A 19,427-nucleotide genomic window follows, 5' to 3' on the forward strand; every position below is an offset into this window, starting at 1 on the left:
AACCCTAGGACATTACTGTAGGAGTTCCTCAGGGCAGTGTCATCTTCAGCTGTTATCTTCCTTGCATCATGAAGTCAGAAGTGGGGATGTTTTAACATTGAGCAGTACAGCACAGGAACAGGCCCTTCGGCCCACAATGTCTGTGCCAACCGTGATGCCAATCCAAATTAATCCTATCTGCCTGCACATGGTCTATATCCCTCCATTCCTGACCTGTCCATGTGCCTGTCTAACGGCTCCTTAAATGTTGCTATTGTATCTGAATCCACCACTGCCCCTGGCAGCACATTCCAGTCACCTGCCACTCTCTGTGTAAAAAAAACTTGCCTCGTAAATTTTCTTTAAACGTTCTCCCTCTCACCATAAAGCTGTGCCCTCCAGTATTTGACATTTCTACCCTGGGAAAAAGATGCTGACTATTTACCCTATCTATGCCTCTAATAATTTTATAGACTTCTATCAGGTCGCCCCTCAGCCTACGACACTCCAGAGAAAACAATCCAAGTTTGTACAGCCTCTCCTTACAGCTCATATTCTCTAAACTAGGCAACATCCTGGTGAGCGTCTTCTGCAAAGCCTCCATATTCTTCCTGTACTGCAGTGACCAGAACTGTACACAATACTCCAAATGTGGCCTTACCAAAGTTTTATACAGCTGCAACGTGACTCCCTGACTTTTATATTCAACACCCAACCAATGAAGGCAAATATGCCATATGGCTTCTTTACCACCCTTTCTATTTGCGTTACCAATTTCAAGGAGGAGCTATGGACTTGCATCCGAAGGTCCTTCTGTACATCAATGTTCCCAAGTGTCCTGCCATTTACTGTATACGTTCCTCTTGCATTTGATCTCCCAAAGTACAACACCTCACATTTGTCCAGATTAAATTCCATTTGCTAGTTCTCTGCCCACATTTCCAACTGGTCCTTATCCTGCTGAATCCCTTGACAACCTTCCTTACTGTCCACAACACCACCAACTTTAGTGTTGCCTGCAAACTTACTAATCAGGCCACCTATATTTTCATCTAAATCATTCGTAGAAATCACAAGCAACGGGTCCCTGGACTGATCCCTGTGGAACAAAACTAGTCACAGACCTCCAGCCAGGATAACACCCCTCTATCTTCTATGGCCAAGCTAATTTGAATCCAGTCTACCAAGTCTCCATGGATCCCATGTGCTTTAATCTTCCAGATCAGCCTACCATGATGGACCTTGTCGAAAGCTTTACTAAAACCCTTACATACAACATTCACTGCCCTATCCTCTTCAATCATATTTGTCACCTCCTCAAAAGATTCAATGAAGTTTGCAAGACATGACTTCCCCCACACAAAGCTGTGCTGACTATCACTAATAAGCCTTTCCCAGATGTGAGTAGATCCTATCCCTAAGAATCTTCTCCAATAATTTCCCTACCACTGATGTAAGGCTCATCAGCCTATAATTTCCAGATTTGTCTCTACTGCCCTTCTTAACCAACACTGGCTATTCTCCAGTCCTCTGGAACTTTGCCTGTGGCTAAAGAGGACATAAAGATCTCTGTCAAGGCCCCAGCAACCTCCTCTCTTGCCTCTCTCAATAAGCTGGAAGAGATCCCATCAGCCCCTGGGGACTTGTCCACCTTAATGCTCTTCAAGAGTCCCAAGACCTCCTCCTTCTTGCTATCAACATGCCCCAGAACATCAACATACCCCTCCCTATCACTATCCTCCATGTCCTTCTCCTTGGTGAATACCGATGCAAAGTACTCGTTTAGTACCTTGCCCATTTCCTCTGGCTCCAGGCATAAGTTCCCTCCTTTATCCTTGTGTGGTCCTACCCTCTCCCTAGTTACCCTTTTGTTTTCAATTTATGTATAAATTGCCTTGGGATTCTCTTTAATCCGACTTACCAAGGACATTTCATGACCCCTTTTAGTCCTCCTGCTTCCCCTGTTTAAGTTCTCTCCCACTTCCTTTATAGTCCTCAAAGGCCCTGTCTAATTTCAGCTTCCAAAATCTTGCACGTGCTACCTTTTCTACTTGACTAAATTTGCAACATTTCTCATCGTCCCAGGTTCCCAAACCTGGTCATTCTTGTATTTCTTTCTCACAGGAACATGTTAGTCCCGAGTTCTGACCAGCTGGCCTTTAAACAATTCTCATATGTCAGATGTGGACTTAGCCAATAACAACTGCTTCCAATCTATTCTCCCCAGCTCCTGCCTAATACTGTTATAATTCGCCTTTCCCCCTGAGGTCCATTTTTATCCTTATCCATTGCTGTCTGAAAATTTATGGAGCTACCATCGCTGATCCCAAAATGCTCTCTCACTGAAACAACAATCAGCTGGCCAGACTCATTTCCCAATACAAGGTCTAGCATGGCCCCATCCCTCACTGGATTATCTACATACTGTGTTAAGGAACCCTCCTGCATACATCTTACAAATTCTTCCCCATCTAAGCCTCTGGCACTAGGGGAGTCCCAGTCAATATTAGGAAATATTAGAAAGTCACGTACTACAACTACCTGGTTGCTTTTACATCTTCGCATAATCTGCTTACATATTTGTTCTTCTTTCTCCCACTGGCTTCTGGGAGGCCTACAGTATAACTCCACCATAGTGATTTTACCTTTCTTATTGCTGAGCTCTACCCACATTGCCTCACTGGATGAGCCTCCAGGATGTCCTCTCTAAGTGCTGCTGTGACATTCTCCCTGAGCAGTAATGCAACTCCCCCATCTCTTTTACATCACCTCTCTATCATGTCTGAAACATCTGAACCCTGGAACATTGAGCTGTCAGTCCTGCCCTTCTTTTAACCAAGTCTCTGTAATGGCTACAACATCGCAGTTCCAAGAACTGTTCCAGGCCCTAAATTCATCCGCCTTGCCCGTAATACTCCTTGCATTGAAATAAATACACTTCAGCCCATAAAACCCACAGTGTTAATTAACGGTCCTGCCTGTCCTTCCATTCAGCCTTACTTGAACTAGCTTCTACCTTCCCCTCAATCCCTCCACTCGCTGACCTACTGCTCTGGTTTCCACCCCTCTGCCATGTTAGTTTAAACCCTCCCAAGTAGCAATGGCAAACCTTCCTGCGAGGATATTGGTGCCCCTCCAATTTTGGTGCAACCTGTCCTTCTTATACCGGTCTCACCCGACCTGGAAGACAGCCCAATGATCCAGGTACTTCAAGCTCTCCCTCCTGCACCAGCTCCTTAGCCAAGTACTTCACTGTATGACCTTCCTATTTCTTGCCTCACTAGTATATGGCGCAGGGAATAACCCTGAGATTACAACTGCTCTCTAACTTTCTGCCTAACTCCCTAAATTCTCTTTGCAGGACCTGTTCTCTCTTCCTGCCTACGTCATTAAAACCAGTATGGACCACGCCTCTAGCTGCTCACCATCTCCTTTCAGAATGTCCAGTGCCCACTCAGAGACATCCTTGACCCTGGCACCTTGGATGCAAAACACCATTCTGGGAGTCTCTCTTGCTGCCACAGAAACACCTGTCTGTGCCTCTGAGTCCCCTATCACTATTACTCACCTGGACTTTGACCTATCCTGCCGTACAACAGAGCCAGTCATGGTACCACAGATTTGGCTGCTGCTGTCATTTTGTCCTGAGAGGCCGCACCCCCAACAGTATCCAAAGCGGTACACTTGTTTGAGAAGGGAACAGCCACAGGAGACTCCTGCACTACCTGCCTGCTCCTCCTGGTAGTCACCCATCTTAGTGACTGAACCTTTGATATAACACTCTCTGCCTCCTGTATGCTGCTCAGTGAGGCCAACTGCTGTTCCAACCGATCTATGTGGTCTGAGAGGAGCTGCAGTTGGACACACTTCCTGCAGACATATTCACCAGAGACAATTGAATTCTCCCTGATCTCCCACATCTCACAGGGGGGCGGGGGCATACCACTCCACTGTCTACCATCACCACCCCTTTTAACAACTAGTGGAATCAAGGAAAGGAAAAAAAGGAAAAAATCTTGCCTTGCCTTACCTTGCTGCTGCTTGCCTCCCTCACCAAAGCCTGCACTTTGATCTCACTGCAGCACTTCGACCTCAAGATTGTCCTCCTCAAAATGGCTGCTCCAAAATGGCTACTCCACTACATCTTGCCTCCCTTTTATTTGCTTCTAGGCCTCACAGTAAGTAATTAAACAGCTCCTCACCTGACCCATGTGTTTACAATGGTCACTGCTGCTCCTGTTTTGCACAATGTTCAATTCTATTCATAAATCCACAGCATCTGAAGTAGTCCATGGCTGCATGCAGTGAGAGTCTACACTACCTTCAGGCATGACCTAATAGGTGATAAGTAATACGGAGGATTCAAGTGCCAGCCCATGACCATCTCTAATATGTGACTTCCTTGACATTCAAAGGCATTATTATTACCAGGCCCCCAGCATCAATAACCTGGAGGTCACCATTGACCAGTAACCTTAATGTACCAGCCATCTAAATAATGTTGATACTAAAGCAGGTCAGAGGCAGGTATCATGACAACTCCTGATTTGACAAAGCCTTTGCACCCTCTATAAGTGAGGAGGATGATTAACTACTCTCCACTTGCGTGGTTACTACAAGTCCAACAGCACTCAAGAAGGTCAACCCCATCCATGGCAAAGTTTGATCAGCACCCCATCCACCACTCTAAATGTTCAGTTCCTCCATCACTTGTGCACTGCAACTGCAGTGTGCACCATCTATAAAATGAACTGCAGTCACTGGCCCAGAATACTTCAACAGCACCTGCTAAATCCACCACAATTGCCCATCAGGAGAAGGACAAGGATAGAAAGTACATGGGAAACCACCAAGTTGTATACCTTCCTGACTTGAAAATATTTTGTTTTTGCATTGTCATTCTATCTAAATCTTCGTAGAACTCTCTAACTAATAATACAGTGTTGCAGCTAGGAGAGCTGCTGCCTCACAGTTCCAGACACTGGAGTTTTATCATGACCAATGATGCTGCCTGTGTGGAGTTTGCATGTTCTCCCTGTGACTGAAGGGGTTCCCTCTAACTGCTCTGGTTTCTTCCCACATCCCAAAAAGTTAACTGGCTACTGTAAATCACCCTTATTGTGTAAGTGAATATTAGAGGTGTGGGAGGAGGAGTTGATGGGAATATGGGGAAAATGAAATGGGTTATGGGTAGGATTAGTGTAAAAGTGGGTGGTGAATGGTCAGTGTCGACTCAGGGGGCTGAAGAACCTGTTTCCCTACTGTATCTCTTCGTGACTCTATGACTCCAACACTGTGGGAATACTTCCGCTAGAATTACTGCAACATTTCAAGAAGGTGGTTCATGACCAACTTCTCAAGGGCAATTTGGAATAAGCATTAAATGCCAGCTTTGCCAACCATGCCTACATCCCATAACTGAAAACAATAATGGTTATCATGTGCAGTAGCTTTAAAGCATATTGCTTCATGTTCAATAGTTATAACAATGAGGCTAACAGAGAAAATGACAAGGAATTTTGGCAAAGGCACACGGCCTGTTAAACGCAGAAATCAGGAAATTGCTGAACGAGATGGCTTGCTCTTCCAAAAGTCAAGAGCTGACAGTACCTCACCAGGGACTCACCATTCCTGTCCTTGGGAGCTCTTCGGAAACTTTCAAGGCTTGTCCGCTTCAATGTAAGCACCCTTTCAATGACATAGTAAGTTTTAATTACTGCCAAATAACCTCTCTTGCACTGAACATTACATTTTATAATTGCAGATTCTTAGTGTTTCAGATTTTAATTTTGTTTGGAGATTTTAAACAAATGTACAATTTACACAAATTAATTTTTATATATTTTTCTTTGATCTGACTCTCTGATTCTTATCTATCTCTTCCTTTATTTCATAGATGAATTGACATTGAGTACACCATTCCAATTTACACTTTTTGATTTAGGCCTTGTGCAGTTTATCAACAATTCCTCAATCTGATAAGTAAATTAGCTGCATAGTTTTGTTGTTCTGCACGTACAGCTCCCAGCACAGACAGCAAACCCAACAGAAATTCCATAGGCATGTTCCAATGCAATTTGCCACTGGCCACAAATTCTGACCCAATATTTAGAACCAATATGATAATGCTAATTTTAAAAATGTCCTGTGCAGTGTTCTACATATATTACTTAATCTGGATGTGTAAATTCATCTAACTTTGCATATTCCATTTTGTTCCTCTCAAAACAAAAAATGGTGACTTTAGAAAGTCAAGTATAATTAACTCCACATCTAGGCTAATAACGGAAAAGTATTTCTATCAGTAAACTATACTGCAATGTCAGTCAACCAAAATTCCACACACTAAATCATTTATGATTTTTTGTAATTCACATAAGATATGTTCCAATTAAAACAGGTGTATTGACATGGGACCTTAACACATTTTCTAAATCATGTTAGAGAACTTCACATGATTTGAAGTGCAGTTATGTATATTAAAGGCACTACATTATACATTTCACCATAGCATGAGAGTACTGTACATATTCAAAAACAGAGTAGCCAGAACATTCAATAAATAAATCTGGAATAACGTGTCAATATTCAGACTGGTGATGACATAACTGCCCAATTATTGTTAAAACAAACCTTCTAGTTCACTTTTATGGTAGGACATCCATTATTCTTTATGTAACTCCAGACTATTCCTGTTAACTCTGCATTTAGTGGACTGTAAATTGGCCTGGAAAAGCCAGCCAATTTAGGTGCAATTAGAGGAGAGCAGTAAATGCTGACCTTGCCAGCAATGCCCATTTCCTATGGGCATTCAGTCCAAAAACTGAATAATATAATAAATAAAACAATAAAAGTCCTATTACCTGTTAATCCTTGTTGTGACCGTAATAGTTAAGGATCTCACCGTACACTCATGAATCGTGTTATGGAATTGTTACTCTATATCTGAACAGGTTAAAGATCTCTTAGGAAATGTTTACATGGTGAATGATGCTTGAACAACGCAGCACTCCCTCAGTATCTCACTGTGTATTAGCCTGGATCAGGTGCTCATATCCAGTATTTAAGGTTGATTTGACAACCTCCTACTCAAGAGGCAATAATAAGACCAACTGACCCAAACATTGACATAAGTCCATCTGAGAACATTTCAGGAATTGTGGTCCCATTGCAGAACTGCAGCAGATTAATACATAGGCCAACAAAATCTGTGGCCAGGGGGCTCCAACTAACCCTGGGGAGTCCACTGGAACGGTTTAATATTATTATTTGTAAGATATTAATGTAGTGTTAAACATTCTGGGGCTTATTTCCTCTTGCATTAGACTACAACTTTCAGGCTAATTGATAGAGTGGCTCATTCAGTTAGTCTGAAAAATACCAGGAGTTCTTAGTCCAGCTTTACTCCAGAGGTTTGTGAATCAGGAATGCTTATTAGGAATTTATGCACCAAGGATAGATGGAAATTAGTGTGTGGCCCCCTAATTGCATTGACTATGTAGAAGAGTCGGCAGCTCCCACAATGGCCTCATTAGACACCTCAAAACCCACAAAAGCAGACTGGGAGTAAGTTGTCTTTGATCCCGAAGGACTGCTGAAGGAAAAGAGAAGAAGGTAAAGCCTAAGTTTGCTATGTACTCTCCTGAGGTACCAAGCTCCATGCTGAGAGCATAAATTTGCAAAAACGACCCTGTTATTTAATTTGCATAAGTGAATGCCCACCATCTTGAAAATCCCTTAACAAATGCCCAGGTATTCATTTCAAAAATAGTCCCTGTCCAAAAAACAACTTGCTTCAATCATCAAAGTTTAATAATTGTCATTTAACATGGATGTAAATAATTCCACATTTTCCAATCCACACATATGGTATAAATATTTTCCTATTTGCCTCCTAATGTAAGCGCCTTTTGCAGAAGTAGGTTCGCGTGCAACTAAGCCCCAGCTGGTTTCTTTTAATTTCAAGAGCTATTTTGCGTATGTTAAATTACAGTTCAAAGATCATTACAGAGAGCAAACAGCACCTGTAAGGGCTAACCATTTATCACTGTTCCAATGGATTGCATCATCCATTATGGTAATAGGACCCCAGACCTTCAAATTAAGAAATAAACATACACAATTTTTGTTCTCCTTTTGCATCCGAGAGCAAAAGTGCAGCTTTGGAACCATCTTCTTTTAAACAGATTTTCCAGCCAGAACCCATCAAAAATGACAGGTTTAAATTTTGAAAGCAGTGCAGATGTATTTTACAAAATGTGACTCAGTTCTTAAATCATAAAAATCACCTGGTAGACAGATGCATTGTATTGGACAACTGTAGTGACGTGCCAAAAAAAAAGAAAATAGCAATCCATATTTAAAATTTCACCCTAATTTAAAATGGCTTTCAATTATCTCTTTAAACTAACATTGCCAAGAATAAAATCCTAACATATCAACATAGAAGTTCGTTTGTTCCTTACAAGGATGTGCTAAAGTAGCGCTGTGCAGATCAGCCAAGCTGATTCATGCTGGACAATTAGAATCACAATGTTCTATTGCAATCTTAGTGTAACATTACAGGCACCTTTTCACCAGGCAGTGCTAACTCGTAAGAGAAGCAACATGCCTGATGATATTTTTGTCACTGCATTTTATGGAACTCACTGCATAGCTGACAACACATCCAGGCTTCAGTCCTTAAAGGGATACTGTCCAAGAAGCCATGGGGGATGGGAGAGAGGAGTGCATTCCCCACCATACAGAGCCTGACCTTAAGCTTCTTATGGTGAAATTCTTGTGAGGAGGGTTGTACTCTGCACTGAGTTGGGGGGGGGGGGGGGTGGGGTGGGGGGAAGGCAGGAGGTTTTCAAGGGCACAGACTGACTTTGTTGTCAGGAGGTGGAGACAAAGCTGTCATCCAGGAATGTAACCCCCCCCACCCCAAAATTATGGAGCAAGAAGAAATACAATGACCTGACAGATATAACAAGCTGAGAGCTCTGACTGCACCGCAAATGCCCTGTTTTCAATGACTCATACCAGTCCATCCTGCCAAACATGCACATTCCTATTCTCAGAAATAGACAGACAAAAACCCACGTACACTCACACTCAGAGACAGGCAATAAATATCCCTCATCCACACTCTGTGACAGCCAATGCCAGTCCACACACCCACACTTGGAGAGCGGTAGAGAGAGGCAAACGCCTCCCACACATCGACATAAACTTGATAAGATGGCATGGACTTGATGGGCTGAATGCCTCCTTCTATTGTTACGAGTCAGGTTGCTATTTGGTGAATATCCCTTTAAGGCACCTGAACAGTAGAGCAGTAGTGTGTGTGTGTGTGTGTGTGTGTGTGTGTGTGTGTGTGTGTGTGTGTGTGTGTGTGTGTGTGTGTGTGTGTGTGTGTGTGTGTGTGTGTGTGTGTGTGGTGTCATCAAGACAGCAAGAAGATAACAACGCACTGGCTGTTTTGCTCAGTGAATTGAAGAGAAAGAGAGAAAGAGAGAGAGAGAGAGAGAGAAACTGAGAGTTTCTGTATCGATGGATGAAGAATGATAGCTGTGTCTGTCACTACAATACATGTATGGATTTTTGGAGCAAACAAGTGGAGTCCACTTTGTCGTTAACCTGTAGAGGGAAACAGGTATTTCTGTGGACGGCCATGTATCGAATGCCTTTCAGGTGGCAGATATTTCGGAACAAAGTAATGGAGATCATCGGTGATTGAGGTGTCGTATGGGTTCCATCGTGGAACATGTGGATTTTGTAATTTTTCTCTCTACATTTTGTCTACGTTTTCTCTTCAGTCAACAGTGGTTTTGCAAAAGCCTTTGCTCACGTTTCACCTTATGACTTGCTGAACTGAACTTTGAGAACTATTCCTAGACTTGGGGTTTGGGAATTTGCCACACACACACTTTGAGTTTAGTTTTGGGGATTATGCTTGATATCTAACATCTTTACTTTTTTTATTATTACAAGTAGTTATTAATAAAATAGTTTTTAACACTTGTACATGACTCGATTTGTTTCTATTGTTGCTGGTACATAACACTATATTGTAAAAAAATGTAAGAAATTGGTAAATTGGTTTATTATTGTCACATGTACCGAGGTACAGTGAAAAACATCTTGCATACCGTTCATACAGATCAATCATTACAACAGTGCTTTGAGGTAGTACAAGGTAAAGCAACAACAGAGTGCAGAATAAAGTGTTACGGTACAGAGAAAGTGTGGTGCAGGCAGATAATAAAGTGCAAGGTCACAATGCAGTAGATTGTGAGGTCAAGAGTCCATCCTAATGTACTAGGGAACCATTCAGTAGTCTTATAATAGTGGGATAGAAGCTGTTCTTGAGCCTGGTGGTATGTGCTTTCAGGCTTTTGTATCTTCTGCCGGATGGGAGAGGGGGAGAAGAGAGAATGTCCACCCATAATCAGAGATAAGCAGATGCGCACGCATACATTGATTAAGAACAGCAAACATGTCATTGGCAATCTTAGTGAAAGGGCCTTTTTGTTTGGCCATAAGTCAACTGGCACTGAGACAAAAGCAGATACACCTTGAGCTCACATCCCGACTGAGTTTGAGGTGAGGGTCCCACCCCCTATAGACACTGGGAGAGCTGAACCCCATGCCCAAGCAACTGCAGAGGAAATACCAATTCTAACTGGTTTGCAATTACATTTTGGTCAAAGGCCCCTCCCACCCCAGTCATTCTCTCTTCTCCCCCCTTCCAGCAGGCAGAAGATACAAAAGCTTGAAAACACGCACCACCAGGCTCAAGGACAATGTCTGTCCTGCTGTTATAAGACTCTTGAATGGATCTGTTGTACGTTAATGATGAACTCTTGACCTCGCAACCTACCTCGTCATGGCCCTTGCACCTTATTGTCTACCTACAATGTACTTTCTCTGTAACCATGACTGTAGTACTGTATTCTGCATCCTTTTATTGCTTTTACCTTTGTACTACCTCAGTATACTTATATTTTGCAATGATCTGTATGGATGGCATGCAAAACTAAGTTTTTCACTGTATCTCAGTACATGTGACAATAGTAAACCGATTACCGGTTCCAATTCATACTTTCCACATTGATTATCAGTTCTGTCTAAGTATCTCTGCAGGCTACTTTCTATTATAATACCGTGCATGCAGCACAACCATGTTATTTATTTTTTGGGTTTTTCACTGCAGGTGCTCCTGAGGGAGGTCTACCTCCAATGCCCACCTCACCTGGAGCCCATACACAGGGACAAGAGGAGCTCAAGGACGACGAGAAGGAAGGACACACAATCTATCATTGCCCACCAAGCATCATCTCAGATATTTTCACCACTGGGACAAGAGGTGACTGGCTGGAGGAACTCTCTGCAACTGTAACACTACATTGTGCATTCTGTTTTTTTTCCCATGAGAAGCTCAAAGTGGGCAATGGTTAGACAACAAGAAAAGAAAACCTAGAGTGCAGGTTCTCTGGACTGAGAGACCACACTTTAGTATTCTCACGGAGAACTCTAATGAGGAATACAATAAGGAAGTATTCAGACCAAGACTAATGCAGATGCATACTGATACATTTAATCCATTGCCTGGTCTACTAAACAGAATGCACAGAATGGCTGGGAACATGGAACAGCCTGTCTCAAATTTCATGCCGAATGTTTTGAGGAGTCAGGAGAGCATTATTTCCACTCTGGAGGCAATGGACATTTCTGTCCCTTTCGTCTCTGATGTCTTTGCTCTTCACTGGCTGACACATCAGGTTTCAACTTCAATGGAAGCACAGGCTAGACACTCAAACTCCTCCATTGAAACTCAGGCTGATCCATCAGAGATTCAGCATGTCCCCATTGACCCTCACCAATTTTTAAAGATACACCATAGAAAGCATCCTATCTGGATGCACCATGGCTTTGTATGGCAACTTCTCTGCCAGAGACCGCAAGAAACTGCAGAGGGCTGTGGACACAGCTCAGCACATCACAGAAACCAGCCTCCCCTTCATGGACTCTGTCTACACTTCTTGCTGCCTTGGTAAAGCTGCCAGCATAATCAAAGACCCCCCCCCCCCCCAGACGTTCTCTTCTCCACCCCCCACCATCGGGCAGAAGATACAAAAGCCTGAAAGCACGTACCACCAGGCTCAAGGACAGCTTCTATCCTGTTGTTATGTTGAATGGATCTTTTGTACGATAAGATGGACTCTTGACCTCACAATCTACCTTGCATGCACGGTATTATAATAGAAAGTTGCCTTGTACCTTATGGTCTGCCTGCATTGCACTTTCTCTGTAATCATGACACTATATTCTGCATTCTGTTATTGATTTTCCTTTGTACTATCTCAACGTTCTAATGTGATGAAATGATCTGTATGGATAGCATGCGAAACAAAGTTTTTCTTGCCTTACAATTATTCAATGCTTCAAGATGTCTGTGAAGGCTCTTCAAAATAATTTGGCATCACTGCAGATCAATCTAGACCTAATTCACCTGTGCCTGTCTCACTCTAATCAGTTTCTTCTGCAAAGCAGCCATAAAGTATTCAATCAATTGTGATTGCTAAAAGGGTTGCAGGCACTTGTGTTCTTCAATGTGTCTGCATTCGCAACATCACCAGGCAAGTGCTCCCAACACGATGTAGCCTGAGGTTTCTGAAAAGTATTTGAATGTAGTATTAAAGTAGTATGTATTCCACTAAAATTAGAATGGACAAGTAGTGAGCTAATTTTGTTGGCAACTTTCTACGTGAAATACCTTTGTGGGATTATTTCGATTCAGTACAAAGGTGACAAAATTTGGTCCCCCAGAAGTCTTCCTTCCCTTTGAAACTTGCCATTTAAATGACTGGAGCAACTTTGAATATGACAGAGACTCAGTGAACTCCATATTGTTCAATGAAAATGAAAACAGTACCTTGTGATAATCAAGACTGCATTTAAAAAATCTGCCATCTCTGAGGATGAAAAAACAAATGTATCTCTGAAACCGGAATCCTTCAACATAATCAAAAGGGAAAGGACTGAGGAAAAGACAGAGTTGGACGGAAAACCATTAACGAGTTCCAGCTAGCATTGGACTTCAGTTTTCACAAGCTCTCCATTAATTTTTGTCTCAAAATAAAGGGCTCAGAGCTGTAAAGGGAAACAACATGACAGTGTTTTACCCTATCAGAGACCTAATAATTTAAAAGACATGCTCCAGATTGTCTTGGCTCCACTAGTTATGAAGACTGAGTCTGCTTGGACTTTTCTACATTCATCTATCAATGTCCATGCAGTACATCAACAACTCTGAATTAACTTCATCACGCTTCATAGCCAGAACGAGTGAAGTTCACTGATCGTGCATCTCCTGAGAGATTTGTTAGCTTATGGAAGCATAAAGCTATATGTAGCAAGAGTGCACCTTATAATCAATAGGCTGCATGCTTCAAAGCTGTAACAATCTCTTAAATAAATAGTAAAGTTCCTTAGTACCTGTGTCACAGTGGTTTCTGAGCTTCCACCACGTCAAGACTGATTTAATGGGTTGCTATTACAATAAGGACAACATAGCACAATGCATTTTTCCTTCACTAATGAGCCTACACTCCCATTGCATTGGCAATGACCATCCAATTGATGATGCCAGGCTGCTGGAAGGTGGTTCCATTTTCCTGGTAGGGTGCAGATGATTGCAGTTGTCCTGGAAGTCCTGGCCTTGATTGCAGTATTGCCCCTGGAGATGCTGCAGCCCAGGACAGCCAGCAGCAGGGCACAGTTGAGGGCATTGACTGAGAGTGTTGGGAGACAAAATGCTGACATCCTCTTGTGAGACCTAGCTTACGATGGCACCAGATCTGCTGTGACCCAGATCATACAACAGATGTTAAAATCTCCAGATTCATCCCAACACTGATGACTAAACCCACACCACAACAATTTGCTTCCTGAGGGCTCCAGTGTTCTCTCTGGAGTCAGGCCCCCCATTCATAGAAATCTGCAGCAAGTGGAGAACAGACAAAAAGTGGGATGGCACAGTGACACAGCTGCTGCCTCTGAGCTCCAGTGACTCAGGATCGATCCTGACCTCTGGGGTGCTTTGTGTGAAGCACGCACGTTCTCCCTGTGACCATGTGGGTTTCTTTGTTCATAAAGCAAAACAATCTGTTCAGGATTGGCATATCTCTGCTCTCTTTCAATAACAATCTACTCCCACTGATCTCTGGTAAATTGGTTTATTATTGTCCTGACTGAATATCCATGTATTCTGTCAATATCAAATTCATCATTAAACTTTTCCTACTTCTCTTTCTCATTCAGTTTCTTTTCCTCTTCTGGTTCCTCCTGTTCTCCTCCAAGCTCAAATGCCCAAGCAAGACCTGCGTTGTCCTGTTGAGTAAGTTACATAGGATGCAGTAGGCGATGACCAAGTGTAACCCTGTCTGTTGCATACTTTGAGGAGGCCAGTGGGATTCTGCACGAGGTTCCTGGTGGTGCCATGGCTTTCATCACAGCAGCGTCTGGCTGCAGTTGGATGAATCAGAAGCCAAGGAAAGACAAGATAGCCCTTTACGACCAATGTGAAAAATGTTAATACTAATAGAGGTGGAGTAGTGGTAAGTTTTTCCTCATGGGCAATCACAAATTGAATGTTAAGGGAATGGTGAATCTTATGATTTACAAAGTGATCTTGGTTCTCAAGGGGATCCTGAAATGCTACGCGAGTGTAGTCCACCACTGTCTCAACTTTGGGGAGGCTGGCAATGGTGGTATATCCATGTGCTCACCTGGCCTAATACTCCTTGCTGAAGGAAAACAAGCGCAAGTTCCTTTTCCTGCAGTGGGACATGGAATAGATCAGCTGTTACCACCTGATAATCCAGAGGCTACCAAGCTCAGGGTGACAGCAACTTTAACCTTGAGGAGCAAAACAATCCATGCACAGGTTTAAGGTTCAAGATCTCCCTTCTGAATGTCACAGATTTCCATCAAGACAGATTTCAAAAATCTTAGCCTCTGGAAACATTTCTCCTTAGAGGTCAAGATGGGAGTGTGGGACTCTGTAGAGTGTATGAGGAAAAAGTGTGGACATGCGATCTTCTAGGCTCCTCCCATCCAGTTCTGCTCCACCTCCAATACCTAGTATTTAGTTCCAAGTTATCCAGCACAACCTGTGGAAGTACCTGCAAGCACCTACTGGAAAATATCATCTGTTGAAATAGCAGTAGACCACACTCAAAGTCTCCAACTGGTCATTAACAACAGGTTTCAGAGTGCTGTGCAACAGACTACAAAAGTTAGACCAAAAAGAATTCATGACCTTTTAAGTTGCATCATTGCAGAGCAACTACAAACACTTGGTTGGGTTGAGAGTTCCCAATGACAGATACGCTTTGGAACCAAGTGACCTAATTTTTACTGGCAACACTCTAAGATAGCATTGCTTGAGAAAAGACATCATTGTGCACTCATCCAATGCAGAAAGTGCTTCAATGACACCAGGGTGATGTGTCACATGACGTGTTGGTTGAATTTCTGAGCAAGTGTTGTAAAACAACCCGGAAAATATTGTTATGTAGAACTCTGGGAAACATTGATTTTCATAGCCTGAGCACTGAGAAACTTCCAGCAATATGATTTAAATTTCTAGGCTAACAGTGTTTATTTACCATCAGATTTATATCCTCATATCAAACTATCCACAAAACTGCCCAATCTTCCAGTAACATATGCATGATGAATGAATAACTAAATCATATTGTGCAGCACGCAGTGCAATTATGTTCTAAGTCAGACTAAGATCCCAGATGATCAAGAAGTTCTGGGAACCAAAGACAATAAATCACTCTGACACTGCAAGTTTTTCCATGCTTAAGGAAGAGGAAAAAGTTGGCTAAGTATCCCCAAACCCTGGCAGCAGCTGCTCCAATCCAGGCTAACAGGAAATAGCATGGAAGAAACGCAGCATTTGGCACATCTGGAATAGATTGCCTGGCTTTGAAAATAATGCCTAATTCCCTTGTTCCCAGTGATGAGATTTCAGACTTCCACACCATAGCCAACAAAATTGCTTAGAATTAGATAAGTAGTAACTAGATTAACCCTCTCCTAGTCATTATGCACACAAGCAATCTATTTCAACTGTAACTATTTTGAGCAATTGACAGAAGGTTTAAAATGCCACTAAATTATGTAAACACTACAGAATTAGTGCACTACTAATAAAAACCAACAAATGCAGCAGATCATAGTTGATCCAAGTCCTATCTACTTTTCTCTTTTGGGATAAAGTGAACATTTTAGTTCAGACAAAACCAAAGACATTATTTGCATTAGATCAGTCGACTTTGCAGAGTCCTCCTTGCAAACATCTGGGGAATGGTGCCTGAATTGGCAGAGGTTTCCCACAGATGAGTCAGGCAATAGCCATCCTCCCAAAATTAAACCTTGGATGTTGGACTCCTCCATCATAAACCCTGGATACCTCCTGTTCCACTGGCAGGACATATCTCCTGTCATATATATTGATATAATACCCATATATATGATACGTAAAGGTACAAACATAAAAGGTGAGAGGAAGCACCTTGAGAATTAACATCTACTCCAGATACCATACAGTCTTATGGCATTAGGTCAAACACAGCCTTCCTCCTGATTACAACCTACCATCCTCCCTAAGCTGATGAACCAACAGTCCTTCATTATGAACAGCTGGATGAAGCTCTGGAGGTAGCAAATGCACAGTATGTACTCTGTATGGAGAGTTTCAATGTCCATCAGTAAGTCTGGCTTGGTAGCACCATCACAGAAGCACAAAGCTGTCTGCAGTAAATAGTGAGGGAACCAAAGTGAGGAATGAATGTATATTGACTCGGCCTTCATGAATCCACCCGCTGCAGATGCATCTGTCCACAACCAAATTGGACCAACACATTGACCTTGTGGAGATGAAGTCTAGACTGCACACCAATACCTTCCATCATGTTGTACAGCACTACAGCTGTGCTAAATAGGAAACACTTAGAATAAGCAGGACATCCAACTACACTGTGCAATCTCACAGCCAGGAATATCCCCTGCCCTAACATCACATTCAAACAGGGGGATCAAACCTGATTCAATGAGGGCAGCTAGGATTGCCAAAAGCAGCTACCCATGTCTAAGACTGAGTAAACCTGCAGCAGAGGACTATGTGCCCACATAATGGCAAAATCAACAATCCCACAATCATTGGATCTGATCAATGCTCTGAATTCTTGCCACATCTGGTCATAAAAGCTGGAGGACAATTAACCAGCTAAATAAGCAGAGGCTCCAGGACATCTCCATCCTCAATTATCCAGCATGCGAGCGTTAAAAACAAGAATTTGCAACCAAGTTAAGCCAGACTTGTTGTGTATGATCTATCTCAGCTCCTTCCTGATTAAATACCACAGAACCCAGTCTTCAGCCAATTTATTCACTCCATATATCAAGAAATGCCTGACAGGACTGAATATAGCAAAAGGCTATAGACATCCTGGCTCTAGCAGTACAGATATACGCTCAACAACTAGCCACTGCTCTAGCCAAGCTGTTCCAGTACAACAATGGCATCTGTCTGAAAATGTGGAGAATCGTCCATGTGTCCAATCCAGCTAATTACCACACAGTCAGTCAACTCTCAATCATTGTGTGTTAAGAAGTGTTATTGACAGAGCTATCAAGTAGCATGCCCCACTTGTTCCACAATGCCAAGCATGCACTTCACCGGGACTGCTGGGTTCCAGACTTCATCACTGCTTTGGTGCAAACATGAACCAAAAAGCTGAATTCCAGGCAAGGAAAGAGCAACAGCCCTTAATATCAAGGTAGCCTTTGACCAAGTTTGCCATCAAAGAGCCCCAGTAAAGGCCAATTTAACAGGCACCAAGAAAGAATCTAACCACCTACCCTTGATATTCCATGGCATTACAAATGCCAAGTCCCCCACAATCAACATCCTGGAGGTCACCACTGAGCAGAAACTCAACTGGGACCAGTCACATAAATATTTTGGCTGCAAGAGTAGGTTAGAGGTTGGGTATCCTGTGGCAAGTGACTCAGCTCCTGCCACTCTAACACCAGGCATCTGCTTGCCTTGCAAAGTGTAACTCCAACAATACACAAGTTCAAGAGCATGCAGGTAAAAGCAAGTGTTTAATTGGCACCCTACCTATTGCCTCAGACATTCATTCCTTTCACCACCAATGCACTGTGCCTGCAGTTACTCTCCTCGGCTACTTGACACCTTCCATAGCCTCTGTCACCAAGGGCAAAGGCAGCAGGCACATGAGAACACTACCACTTGCATGTTCCCCTCCAAGTCACACAACCATCCTGACTTTGAAATATTGTTCCACTCATTCAGCATCACTGGATCTCAATCCTAGAACTTCCTACTCAACAACATTGTGGGATACCTTCACCAAATGTACTTTAGTTCAAGGTAGCTCACCACCACCTTCTCAAGGGTGATTAGAGATGATTGATCTTGCTAAGAATGCCCTCATCCCTGAAAACAAATGAAAGTTCCAAATTCAATTTGAAGTTACGAGTGAACATTTGATGAAAGTGTCAATGGAGAGAAGCAAGCAGAGGAATAACTTTACAGTTAAGTAATCATTCAAACAAGAAATTCTTTAATTAAACAAAATCATTGGTAAATTCAACCTTGACATTTTGAAACACAATGGAAGGACTAATGTCTACACAGTGCCCTACTAGTCTATTTTTGGATGACCCAAAGCAACTTACAGCTCATGGAGTACTCTTTGAAGTGTGGCTTGTGTTACGCAGCAAACATGACAGCACATTTCCACACAGCAGGTTCCCACAAACAGCAATTTGATAATAACCAAATAATTCAATGCAAGCATATGTGTTGAAGTGTTGGGAGTACCTGCGCCAGTTCTAGCCTAACACCCGAGGCTATAATGCTATGGTTGTTTAAAAAAAAAGTAACTTGGCGACAAGATTCTGCTCTGAACCAAGAGCTAATTTAATGAAAGTAGTCAGTGCTATCAAGGAATACGACAGACAGCAAAAGCACCAAGAGAAAGAAATTCCCATGATCAATTCTGATTACTGAATGCCTTCAAGTCACAATGTTTATCTTCAACCATGTTTTAAAACTGTGTAGTTATTTCAACTACTCCCCAGTGTCACCACAACAATAACTGAGCTATCATAAAGAGAACATCATCCAGTCATTATTTTGTCATTGATATCATTGATTTTGCATGACTATGATATATTTATCTAAAAGTCATTTGAAGACAAAGTGCTATCAATGTTCTGCTTTGAATCCAGGGGTTAATTTGTGCAGTTATACTCCTTGATTCACATTAGATCCCAGTGCTGCAATCTAAAATTCTCATCCTCATGTTCAAATCCCATTGTAGTTTGCACCTCCTTGAATCTGTAACATCTTCCAGGTA

This window comes from Pristis pectinata, chromosome 11 (assembly GCF_009764475.1).
Source record: "Pristis pectinata isolate sPriPec2 chromosome 11, sPriPec2.1.pri, whole genome shotgun sequence".
Taxonomy (NCBI): Eukaryota; Metazoa; Chordata; class Chondrichthyes; order Rhinopristiformes; family Pristidae; genus Pristis; species Pristis pectinata.